The sequence below is a fragment of the Aphelocoma coerulescens genome, chromosome 4 (assembly GCF_041296385.1).
Source record: "Aphelocoma coerulescens isolate FSJ_1873_10779 chromosome 4, UR_Acoe_1.0, whole genome shotgun sequence".
In the NCBI taxonomy this organism is placed as follows: Eukaryota; Metazoa; Chordata; class Aves; order Passeriformes; family Corvidae; genus Aphelocoma; species Aphelocoma coerulescens.
The window spans coordinates 959594-971703 of NC_091017.1; positions in this window are offsets into that span (position 1 = coordinate 959594).

Sequence of the window (12110 nt, forward strand, 5' to 3'; positions counted from 1 at the left end):
AGGGCACACAGCTCTGCATTGTGTGCTGCTGAGCACAAATCCCTCCACTGATCCATCAGACTGCTGGGAAGCTGTGAAACCAGCCACATCTGAGACCTAAAAATGTTTATGTAGTGAATATTGACAAGTAACAGCCCTGAAGCGTTGGAAAAATCGTTCACAGAGAGAACTATGTAATATCTGTGCATTAGAGATCTATAAAGACAGTAGAGCAATCATCTAGAAGTATCCATGGCACTTATTTATTAATTTGCTCTTGAAAGCATGAGCCCAGAGGGCACTGGGAAGGAGAAAGTGCAAAGCAGAACAGATCAGGCTGACTCACTGAGGTTCTGCCCTGAGCTGGGTGTGTTGAGAGGACCATTGTGACTCCTCTCTAAGAAAGTTCACCCTCTGACACAGACATTCCTCAACTCAGCTCAGTATTCTCACTGGAAATCATCCCACAGACACTGCAGCTGCCTGCTCTGTGTCGCCCCGGACTGCTGCTTTTCCCTTACATTATCAAATAACCCCTTGGAGCATTGTGCTGTTGAGCACATTTTACCGAGAATAGATTCATTTATACACTTACTGTATCACATTCATATCCTTGTCCCAAGTGTCTGATTGTATGGATCACATTTTTCTTCTCATTCAGGTATCCAAGGCCCAAACTCTTAGGGTCCTAGAGCTCAGGGTGGCATTTATATGTCTCCTTGATGGCAGAGGCGGCGGCATTTCAGTAGTGCTGGAGGAAACAATCGAGTCTCTAACTTTGAAGGACCAAACCCTCTTTCATGCTTGGCTCACTTATTTACCAAACTATGCTAGGTTTATGGGAATTAAGGGGGCTAAACTTTGATTTGATTGTTGAGGACATCTGAATGTCTTTCTGGCGTAGAAGTGCTTTGGAAAAACAAACTCAGATGAGAAGAGAGGTCCATGGAACATGGTGGAATATCAAACCACTGTCTTATTTGGTCTATGAGCTCTGCCTGTGCTTGTGTAGGCAATATAAACGAGTCAATAGCTGTTTAGGAGATGCTGAAATTCTGGAAGGATTCTTCTCTGTGCAGTTGTTTGGAGGGTGTGTCTTCCAATTTGGAATTTGATCTGTCTGGAACTGTCATTCTCAGCCCCATGGGCAATACTTTGATTCTAGCCAGTACACATGTCCTTACAAGAGAAGAATCTGAATGCATTGGTAATGCAGATTCAGCCTCTGGCACGGTGTTGTCCTAGCTTTTACAATGCACACACGAAACCACAGGCTGCTGAATGACAGAGCCAGTCTCTAACAAGAGGATGGTCGATCAGCTAAAAAGCTGCAGAGTGTCTTTAGGATTGTTACCTGGAAGTTGTACTCGACCTGGTCTGTACAGAGAGCACAGGTTCTAACAGGTGCAGGAATGGAAGCAGTTTCAGGTATGAAATATTATGCCTAAGTTATTGCAGAAACATGAACTGCATTGAGCAGGCAATGTCAGAAGTAGCTTCCAGGTGAGAGCAAAACCTTCTCGTAGGTAAGTACTTACATAGGTCGGGTGGAATTGACTCGGTGTGCATGACCAGGGCCAGACAGACAGATTTTGGCTCTGGTGTTGGACTGTGTACCACGGCTGGGCGCGAGCCTCGGGCGCTATGCCTGGGCTGCGATACCAGACGCGGACACGAGGGGGTGCTGCTCACCCGCCTGAGGAGCTGCGGCTGCCGAGCGCTCCTGCCGCGCCCGCGGGATGAGCCTCGGTGTTCCCGGGAAAAGGGTGTTCCGAGCGTAGATACTGCTGCCTTACTCGTCCGTCGTACACACCTCCTCGCTCAAACATACACGAGGGAGAACTTTTCTTCCCAGTTAGCCCACCCTAAGAAACACTGCTGTTACATTTTATTGTGCTGCGCTTTGTGCGCACACCCGGGGCAGAACAGAGAAGGATGGACGGAGGCACAGCTGCCCTCCACAGGCTGCATGGCACATGGTGAACACCCACACCAGTGTTTCCCTGCCAAAGAGCTGCCCCTGCAGGGTCTGAGGCTGCAGGAGTGGATGTGAAACAGAAAAGGAACCCATCCACAGGGATATTGGTACATCTTCCTCCACAAGAAATAAGAGCAGGAAAAGGGCATGAATGATTCTGTTTTGGTTGCAAACTCTACAATGGTTCGATGACAGGAAAGATAACCGGTCCTGGACAACACGATACTACAGGCTCCTGCTTGCTTGAAGTTGATGGAGAATTCTGCACTTGCAGAGAAATCCCAATGTTCCTAGAGAAGCAAAATACTATTAAAGGAAAAAATCTGCCCCAAAAATGCTGAGTCCTGGAGAAAACAAGAAATGGACATGGCCGGTGTAGCCTGTTCTGCCCTAAGGGCAAGATGCTGCTTCTGCCCTTGTTGTGAACAGAAAAATATCCTTTATTTTAGCTTGCAGATTTATGAGTTCCTAGACTGCAAGAAAACACAGTGTCCTCTCCCATGAAACACTGCAATCACATGAATAGGACTGGATCATATCGACTGGATCTAAAATGTTTGCGATACTGGTATTGGGAGGCATTCCAGCATTGGATCACTGCAGGAAGTGTAGATGCTGGTTTTTATCCTGGCTGCTGTTCTCCCTCTCTGTTGGACACTGTTTGCACTGGCTGCTGAATGGCACCTGTCATTAACAACCGTAATCTTATGACCAGTTATGACCCATCAGGATAACCAGACAATTTCTGGGTTCAGGCTGATGTGTCTGAAAGTGACATAGCAAAATGTTACAAGCACAAACTTCAGAACAGACTAACAATGCAGCACTTCTCTGCAAGAGAAAAGGCCCGGTTAGCCAGTCAGCAGCTTGCTATTTCCTGGGTGGTTTGTGTGTGCACGCAGGGACTTGCTGCTGCAGGTTTCTTCCAGTGTAGCTTCAGAAATTAATCTGTTTCTCATAAAATAAAACGCAAGTACCTCTTTGTCATTATTTCCGAAAGTCACATGGGCATCAATTTGTTCTATTTCTGTAAAAGACAATCCTCAAGAACACAATTCAAGTCCATGTTTGGACACTGTTGGGCCGGAACCCTAAAATAAATGGGAAAGCTTTAAATGTGCAGTTCAAAGTCTCTACAAGATGCAAGCATTTTATTTTAGGTGTTTTTATACATTTCTCATGCATTTCACTGACAACACTTCTGGTTGTTATCAATGTGCCCTGCTAGTGTATTGTACCTTGCTCAAAAATAAATACCAGCCCAAAATATGTGGGAAAACACTTAATCTCGTCATGTGTGATGTCAGGAGGAACATTTTCATTCTTTTTTTGCTATAGCAGTAAAAGCAATTTCCCAGGGAAAAAATGTGCAGTAGCTATTAATAGTAAAGAGCTGCCTCTATGTAACACCTTTCACTTGGGAACATGAATAAATTTAGTCTAAAACTTCCCCATTAGTGACTGAAGTATTCATATTAAAAACCTAAGGAATAGTGAAATCCATGGACAAGGATTTTTCCAAATGTTTACATGATTTTGAGTACCTGAGATTCAAATATACCTGGCTTACAAAGAGAAGGTTTACTCCAAAAATCACATGCATCCAAGCTTGCAGGAAAACCAGGAGCATTTGCAGCCAACAACTGGACCAGGAAACACACTAGGAAATTTCTGCCACCACTGCCAAGGGACAGAAGATCAAGCCTGGAGCAAGCACATGTGATTTAAAATTGTTCAGTGTCCCACACTGAGCAAGGAACTTCACACAGGAAAGTAGTAAAGGCCTGTTTAGACTGAGGGGTGTATTAAAGACAATTTTAAAAAATCAAGGATATGTCTCTAAAGCTCAGCTGTCATTTAAAGATGGAAGGCCAAGAGATTCAGAAAGGGGTTTTCTGTGCTGTAACTTGAAGGAAAACGTCTGTGTTTTGCTGTTCAGAAATGATTTAGATTTGAGTTTTATTTCTGTTTGGAAGATTTAGGAAAAATTCAGACATGCAGAAAGGTCACAGAAGGTATCACAAACTGAAACTTGTTTGCAGTCTGCAGCTGAAGGAAGCTGAAGGAGGAAAGTCCGTTGAGTCTTTTCCTGCTTCAGTATTTCCAGCTAAATCCTTTCATGACCCCTTTAGACTCCTCTAGCAATTTACTTTCGTAGTCCCGAGGCTTCTCCAAGCATGCCTTCTTGCCCATGGGCCTGGAAGCCCCTTTAAATTGTGCTTTGGAATTTTTCCTGGTTTTGAACTTTGTTGGAGGAAGTGTTGGGCTCAGCCTGTGTTGGGTTCAGCCTCGAGATGGCCTGGCCATGGGTGGCACTGATCAGGGTGCCTGACCTATCACTTGGTTTTCTGGCATGACCTTGAACTTGCCTCATTGCCCTGAACTTTCCTTGTGGTATAGGCTCTTGGTTGAACCTGGCTGTGTTCTCTGGGCCTGCCAAGATCTCCTTGCACAGGTTCTGTGGGAAGGAGCCTGGGCAGGGAGGTGCCTGCCCAGCCTGCTGCATCAGGGAGCTTGGCTCCCAGTCCCTTAGGGAGCAGCTGGTCCTTCCTGGGCCCCAATATCCACCTGATGGTACTTGCCCACTTACTGCAAACTTGAGCACTGACTCCTGGTAGTATTTCCTGGGTTCTCTCTCACTGAAGATGTAAAAAATTACGTTGCTATCAATTGAAAATAAATGTGGAAACATTTAAATATTGTGATTCATGTAAGAGCAGGGGAGACACATGAAGATGCTTTCAAGTGGATGCTGCAAATTCAATTCTGCTGTAAGTAGCAATATTCTCAGTTGGTACCCTGCAAGAGCATCCCCTTCTTACTGGTGTCTGGTCATCTAATGCTTCATCCTGGACCTTTTGAGGTAAAATATTCCCAGGGACTCTCACAATCATTAAATGACCAGATGCTTTTTATATTCACCTGTTTCACATCTTCTGAAACCGAACAATTAAACCTCTGAAGCCAAAAGAATGGTGAACAATGCCCACAAGAAAGGAATGCATCACATGCCAACAGGATGTCTTGATAGTATTTTTTACTTCAGGGGTTTTGTTAATGCATGTGAGGTGGGAGGAAAATTATCAGATTACAGAAGAGGAAAGTGGGGCAGGGAAATCACCTTGGTGACTTCAGTGGGGTGAATAAGACCCTTGTAATCCCCAACGATGTGTTAGGTCAAATAATGCAGAAGAGAAGAGAAATAAATCATGCAAATCCTTCATTAGAGGATTGATACCTGTGTCAGCTTCAAGCAGGAAGTTCAGCTTTCAGGTGGTATCTATAACAGGCACTACTATGAAAGCAAAATGGGCTACGTTGAAACCAGTGTGTCACTTGTAGCTGAATTTCCTGTCTCTAAGGTGTGGAGCAAAATGATAATCCACCTTAAATCCTTTTTCCTGTGATAGTTTATTTGTTTATGAAATGTGTTGAGGGTGAAATATATTGCCTGAATCCTTTCCAAAGGATTATAAGGCAAATCTGTCCCAGAAATGAAGAAAGCAAGACACTATTTTCCTGAGTCACAGATTTACCCAATTTCTTTTTAAAAGTTTAAAGTGCCTGAAACATTAAAGATAAGCTTGTACTCATAATTTGAATTTTTTCACACAAAACGTACAGAATAGAGTTGATGTTTCTTTCAAAGGTCTTTTAAATCCATACTTCCAAGTATGCTTGGAAACTGCCAAACCCTAATTTTGAAAGAAAGAAAATCCAGTATCACTTACATTGACCGAGGTTTGTACTACTTTTGCTTGAGAATTGTGCCAATTCCTTATTTAATCATGTAATCCATGGCAAGCCTCTGCTCCTATTTTTTTAAATGCATATATGAATATAAATATTAAAATATTAATCATGCAGTTCTCAAGGCTTCTAACTTTTCTCCATACTGTATATTTTGGTGTTTATTTTTCTGAATCTCTAGAAATTATTCTGAAAGCCTCAGTAACTCAAGCTCATCTCCTGGGAGATAGAAAGCTTCAATCTGTGCAGCCATGTAATTGTGTAGAGAAGTCAGGCACAAAGAAATAAAACTTCAATCTTCAGCAGTAATTAAGTTGCTCTGGCAGGACCTTTGAGGATGAGTCTCATCTTCGATGAGGACTTGGCAAATCCTGGCTTAATCAACTATCCCAGAGTCACAAACCCCTGCTCCAAAGCCAAGAGCTGCACTGAAATCTCCAGGGTTCCAGGTTAACACTTCAGGGACGTGGTTGTCTTTTTTCTGAATCTGTCCATCTTCCAAATCACACACAGGGAATAAATGTAATTTACTTGCTAAATTTGTATTGGGTTGTCTTCGTAATTTTCCTTCACAAGGGACTTGCCTAAAAGCAGAAAATACCTAATGGGTCCATGCTTACACAGGTGCACTTGGAAAGTAAAATACTGGAATTGTCTTGATTATTGCTCTCCCAGATACCCAGCAACTTCAGCTGGAATTACAAATGTGAAAATCAGGCCATTTATTCAATGGTACAACTTTAAATGTGAAAAACCAGACTGTTAACTTGCCTGTGGAAAGTTAGTATCACATTCCATACCAGGTAACACTAGCTAGAAAATAGGTACATCACAAAGAGATTTCATATCCTTGGGTTGAGCCTCGGAGAAAATTCCTGTGTTCAAACATCCCCACGGGAATGGGAGCTTCAGACCCACATCATGATCTCGGCTTTGTGATCCAGACCTCTTCTTCTCCGTACAAAAGCCAGTAGCTGGTGGTTGTGCAAGAGCACTGGAGGGTGTGCAAAGGCTCTGGAGAGCTGTGGCTCAGCAGCAGCACAGTGTGCACAGCCCTTCAGGGCTGAGTCTCCGCTACCATTATTCATTTTTGCTGAGGCAGTGTGCAAAACCTTGACTGCAGGTAAAGAGCCCATTGTTCCAAATACTCTTCAAAAACAGGAGAATGGGATGCCTGCTGGTGCTGGAGTCTTAGAGCCCCCTGCAAGCGCTGCACCAAGGGCTCTAAGATACTACCTGGTAAGATTTTGTAAGTGCTGCCTGGACGCCTTGTGTGTACACTCTTTGCCATTCTTGACTTTTCTAAGTGTGTTGCCTGCTGGGCTTATGCTGAAGAAGAGTATTTATTGCATCCACTAACTGATCCTCTGACAGTGAAAGATGCTTACTCTTGAGCCCCTAGTGAGCTACACCGGGAACTTGGACTGAGCAGTAGTGAAACACTGCCTGCTCCAAGCACAGGCACTCTTCCTGAGTGCAAACACCAAAGCGCTGATTCCTGCTCCCGGGCAGGATGATGCCCTGCTCTACTGAGAGAGGGACCACCTCAGCTCTTCCAAAATGACACTGTCCTTGCGTGCATGCCTTCAGTGCAGAGGTGACGCCACACACAGGACTCCCAGGATGACACCGCAATACCGGAACATTGCAACATGAGGAGGGGAGGATTTTAATGTCTTGCTGGAACTCATTACCAAGTTCCTGCCTCCAAGTACAGGAATGACATGAAAATGGCCTTTGGATGTCCCAGCAATGAATCACTTCAAAATGAGTGATGGCTGGTTCACAGGTTTGAGGATGAGGCCCTGAAAAAGAGCAACGGTGCAATGTACTGGCCTTTTGCAATTCACCCTGGGCAACAACTGCTCCTGTGCCTCCAGCCTGCTTGTCCTCCCTCTGTACCAACACAGTTGCATGCAGCACCATGCTCTAGCTGTAATGGTCTAGCTGGGATAGAAGATGTGCTCTGGAAATCATCCCAGTATGGTCTGGCTGCTTCCTGAGCAGCGCTGAGTGCTTCATACCCCTCAGTGGCTGCTGCTGAGATTCATGGATCCAGCATGCTATCAGAGGCATCCAACACTTCTTTAATTTACACCCATTACTGTTAGCAGGAAGAGCAAACGTGACTGAACTTGTCACGAAATGAAGTGACCTATATGTTAGTAAGGCTAGTTCTGTGATAAAAATGCCATTATGCCTTGAAATTCCATTGTGTTGTATAACTTAAATTCAGGGTGCCTTAGTTCATAAAAGCTCTAGAGCAATTGCCACTAATCCTTCAGATATTTTCTGCCAGCTAATACTGTGTGTCTGATGCTTCACGCAGTGGATCACAGTAAATAATTTTCCAGGCGGTGCTGTTATGCTAATTGAGACACACAGTTTTGGGGAAGCCACTAAGACGTTTTTTATCTCTTCTCCAGTCCTGCCCTCCTCTTCCCACCTGTGCAGTGCAGCTTTTTGCACCATCTCCCAGTTATTCACCACCAGTGTCATAGAGTCAGATTATAAAATGGACCCCCTCAAAACAAGAAGAATCACCCTAAAAGCAAAATGACCAGCATTGCAATGAAAGAAACCTGTCTGCAATGACAAGTGCCTAAGAAATCTCAGCCCATCCTATTCCCAGGTCTCAAAGTCAGTCCCAAAAGTGTTCCACCGAAAATCCGATTTGACTGCATATTAAGGAGAACCACTATTCCTTTCTGGGTTAATCTGTTCAAAACATAGTAAAACAGCACAGTAGCTGTAGATTGGGAACTATCTTTGATTCAGAGAAGAAATAAAGACAAGCAAATAAAGGAGGACTCTGAGGAACTCACAATGGTGCAACATAACTTGCCTTAATGTTCTGCCTAAAGAATAAAATGTGATTTTTAGTATCTTCAGAAGGGAGGCAACTAGTTGTCTGAACTTCTGCCACTCGGTTTATGATTCTTACTGTCAAAAATCACATAAGTACTCAGAAAATGTGTTTAAAACCCAAATTGCTTTGCTCTTATGCCTTCTGCTCCAGACACATGCTTTTCATCTGTAATTTCTTTTGGTAAATGATTACCATGATGTTTGGCATTTCCTTTTGGACTGGGCTGTGAAAAGGATAGGACATGCAGTGGCTTATACAGAATTACAAGCATTACTTACAGAACACTCTGGGATGAGTTCAGGCCATGACACACAACTTTGTAAACAGGGATCACAAAACACCCAATCCAGAAACTACATGATGAAAAGTTCTACTGTGACAGAAAGCTTTGGACAGGATCTGACTGTCCATCATGGCAAGATTGTTTACACCAGAACAGCAAAGAATACAGAAGCTTTTTCCATTCTGAGTATATCTCTCAGGGTTTTGAAGGTCGATAAATGGAGCCTAGCTTGACAGTGGACATAAAAGACAAAAAATTTCAATGAGGTTGCACAAACACATTCCAGAACTCATTTTCTGCTTCCTGTCCAATTCTATGCCTTAAAACTGAAGCTTTATTACTTAAAGTTTATAATAAGAGAGGCTGCAAGTTCAAGTGTGATCTGTAGCTATTCCCTTTCCCACACCTCTACAATGTACTTCAGGAACTTGTGTGAAAGGTGAACAGTGACGTTCAAGTCAACAAGTGAACATCCTGCTCATCTTGCAACATTAGCTGGAAGGAAATTGTTTTCAAACTGTAGTTTAGTAACCATTCTTTGATCAAAACCACTGTCACATGACCCTCAACAAAGTGCAAACTGAATCCTTATGTACTAATAATTGTGCACCACCACTGGTATAGACCTGGTAATTATTGTTTAAGACACTGTTGCCTGAAAACTGTTTGGGTTCCAGCTGTAGGAGCTTCCTAGGCTTGCTATGCTCATGCAGACTTTTGTCACTCGTGACACTCCATGTGCAATCAGCACCAAAGGTGCACTCAACACAAGAGTGAAAATAAAGCTCCTGTGCTGTAGAAGAGTTGGAGCTGCTGTGTCAATGTGCTTTGAGAGTCTTACTGGATTTGGTAGAACAGAACTTGGCCAAATGCCTCAAGTAGAACAGTAAAACTAGAATACATGGGGAAAGTCTTCTCAGGAGAGAATTTTTATAACCTCATCTAAGCCAAAAAGTAGATGAAGCATGAAGTCTAACCAAGAAGAAATGCTTCTAGGTGTCTTGCATTTCACTCTCTGGCAGTCTATGAGAAACTCTTCTGGAGCACATCTTACTAGCCAAGGAGTTTCTGTCCTCCAAAGCTGCCAAAATCATGGGAATTTTGCAGCAAAAATAGAAATGTCCTGTGAAGAATATGTGTGATTGACAGGATGCACCTTATGAAAGGCTGCAAGCTGGCGTGCAGTCACACATGCCGCTCCAGAAATGAAAATGATAAACCAGTGGCTGGAATCAAAGCTCATAATGACTCTCACCAGTTCCCAAGCTCTCCAGTGGTTATTACACTTTAGAGGAATGGGGAAGGGATATGGTTTTCTGTGGGTGATTAAACATTCGGCTCCATGCCCGGCTCTCATAATGGATGGTTTCCTGTTTAACTGTACTGGAATTGGATACCTCACCTGGTTGGACCGAACAAACAGGTATTGTCAGACCTTTGGGAAAAAGGTGCTGGGGAAAATCAAACTCCCTGCTGTAGGTTTATATCCGTGATCTACATTAAATATTCAGATGTTTGAGTTTGGTATCGATCACTAATGTTCTGTGTCCCACGGCAGCGCAGCTGTTTATGCTAAATAAAAGTGGGTCAGTTCCTGGGTTCTAATCACATTACTTCTTATAGGAGGAAGTTAGCTCTGTGCTGAAAGTAGGAGAAACAGTGACATACAAGAGTAATTTCCACATTTCATTGAATCCAAATGACAAATATTTTTTCCCAAATGAAGAGAAGGTGCCTTTAATGCAAAGAGAATCCAAGCCCAGAAGTAAAAAACGCTGAAGCCTAATACTGAAGAGAGGGTAGGGTGGGAACGGCAGAGGGAGATTAGAATTTTTGAAGTTCATAACACACCTTAGGAATTGCTAAAGGTACAAACCCACTTGCAGTTCTAGCTGTGACTGTCCAAGCCTGCTCAGATCTTGGTTGATGGTGGTTTGGTAAACATCAGGCCCACAGACATAAATCAGTCATACGAAGATAGGATCTATCTCTGATGAAGAAGAAGGATCTGGGTAGGAAGTGATTACAAATCACTACTTTAACCTGTCCAGTCACTTTGCTTTGAAGAGGTAAAGATTGGCTTCATCATTTTACCCCAAAGCACCAGGGCGAATTGCAAATGCACTAGAAACTTAGTGTGCAGAGGAGATATGATTCAGTGTGTAAATACCAAGAAAATCAGGCAAATATTTACACTGCTGAACAATGGTATTTTAAATTTCAAGTTCAAAATCTCCAATACTTTATGCACATATAACATTGCTTTCCAGAAGTGCTGTAATTCTACAGGCAATATACAGAGACTTAAAACAGTATGAATTCTGTCTTTGTACCACTACATTTAAAAATGTAGGGAGCTACTTGTGAGTGCTTAGAAAAAATCCCAGGTGCAAGTTCCCAAACTCTCCCTATCACACAAGTATTCTTGTTTGCTGTTACATACCTGTGAGGAGTGGAAGAAGGCAAACAGGTCATGCCTGAAGCATTTGTTTGACCTGCTGCTAACTCATGATCAGTGTTACAAAATTCACTGGAGTTTAAGGAAGTTCTCTATGCCAGGAGTTGCCAACAAATCAATATAATGTCAATTGTTCCCTGGGGTTTTCCCTTTTGTATAGGAATGAAACAACATGAAATGAAGGAAAGAAGAGGAAAATCCAGTGACAAGAAAAATGAGTCTGATTTCCCTGAAAATCATTGCCTTCCAGCACAGTGCTCCCAAGTAGGGAAAGTAGATGTTGGAGGTGCTGCCTTTGCTCTTTTTTCTTGAGGACCAGGACTGGGTAGGAAGAGGTAGGACACAGGGTCTGTCCCCATCTCATCTAACCTTCTCAACCTCTGCCCAGCATCTGTAACAGCTGCAGGAAGAAGTGCAATACCCAGATGCAACAGCAACTCAAATTCTTATTTGCACCTATTAAAAGGGAAAACTTATCTCTTCCGCAGCAAAATACTGAAAATTAACATAGCACAGAACAAGCAGACACAGACTGTTAATCTGCACAGATCAACGCCATGCACTCAGCTGGGCAAATATTCAACCTGTAAATAAACCAGCAGTACTGAGTTCCTGGGGAATAGTTACCACTCAGGTAATCTTTCTGCAGTGTCCAACCAGTGGATTCTGCTGAAGTTACCAGCACCAGCAGCAGAACCCTTAGGATGTATTTGTACTGTTTTGACACTTGACATTTTCCCTCAGCTCAAGTGTCAGAGGTTGTTGTTTAAGGATCTAGAAACTCTGTCTTGGT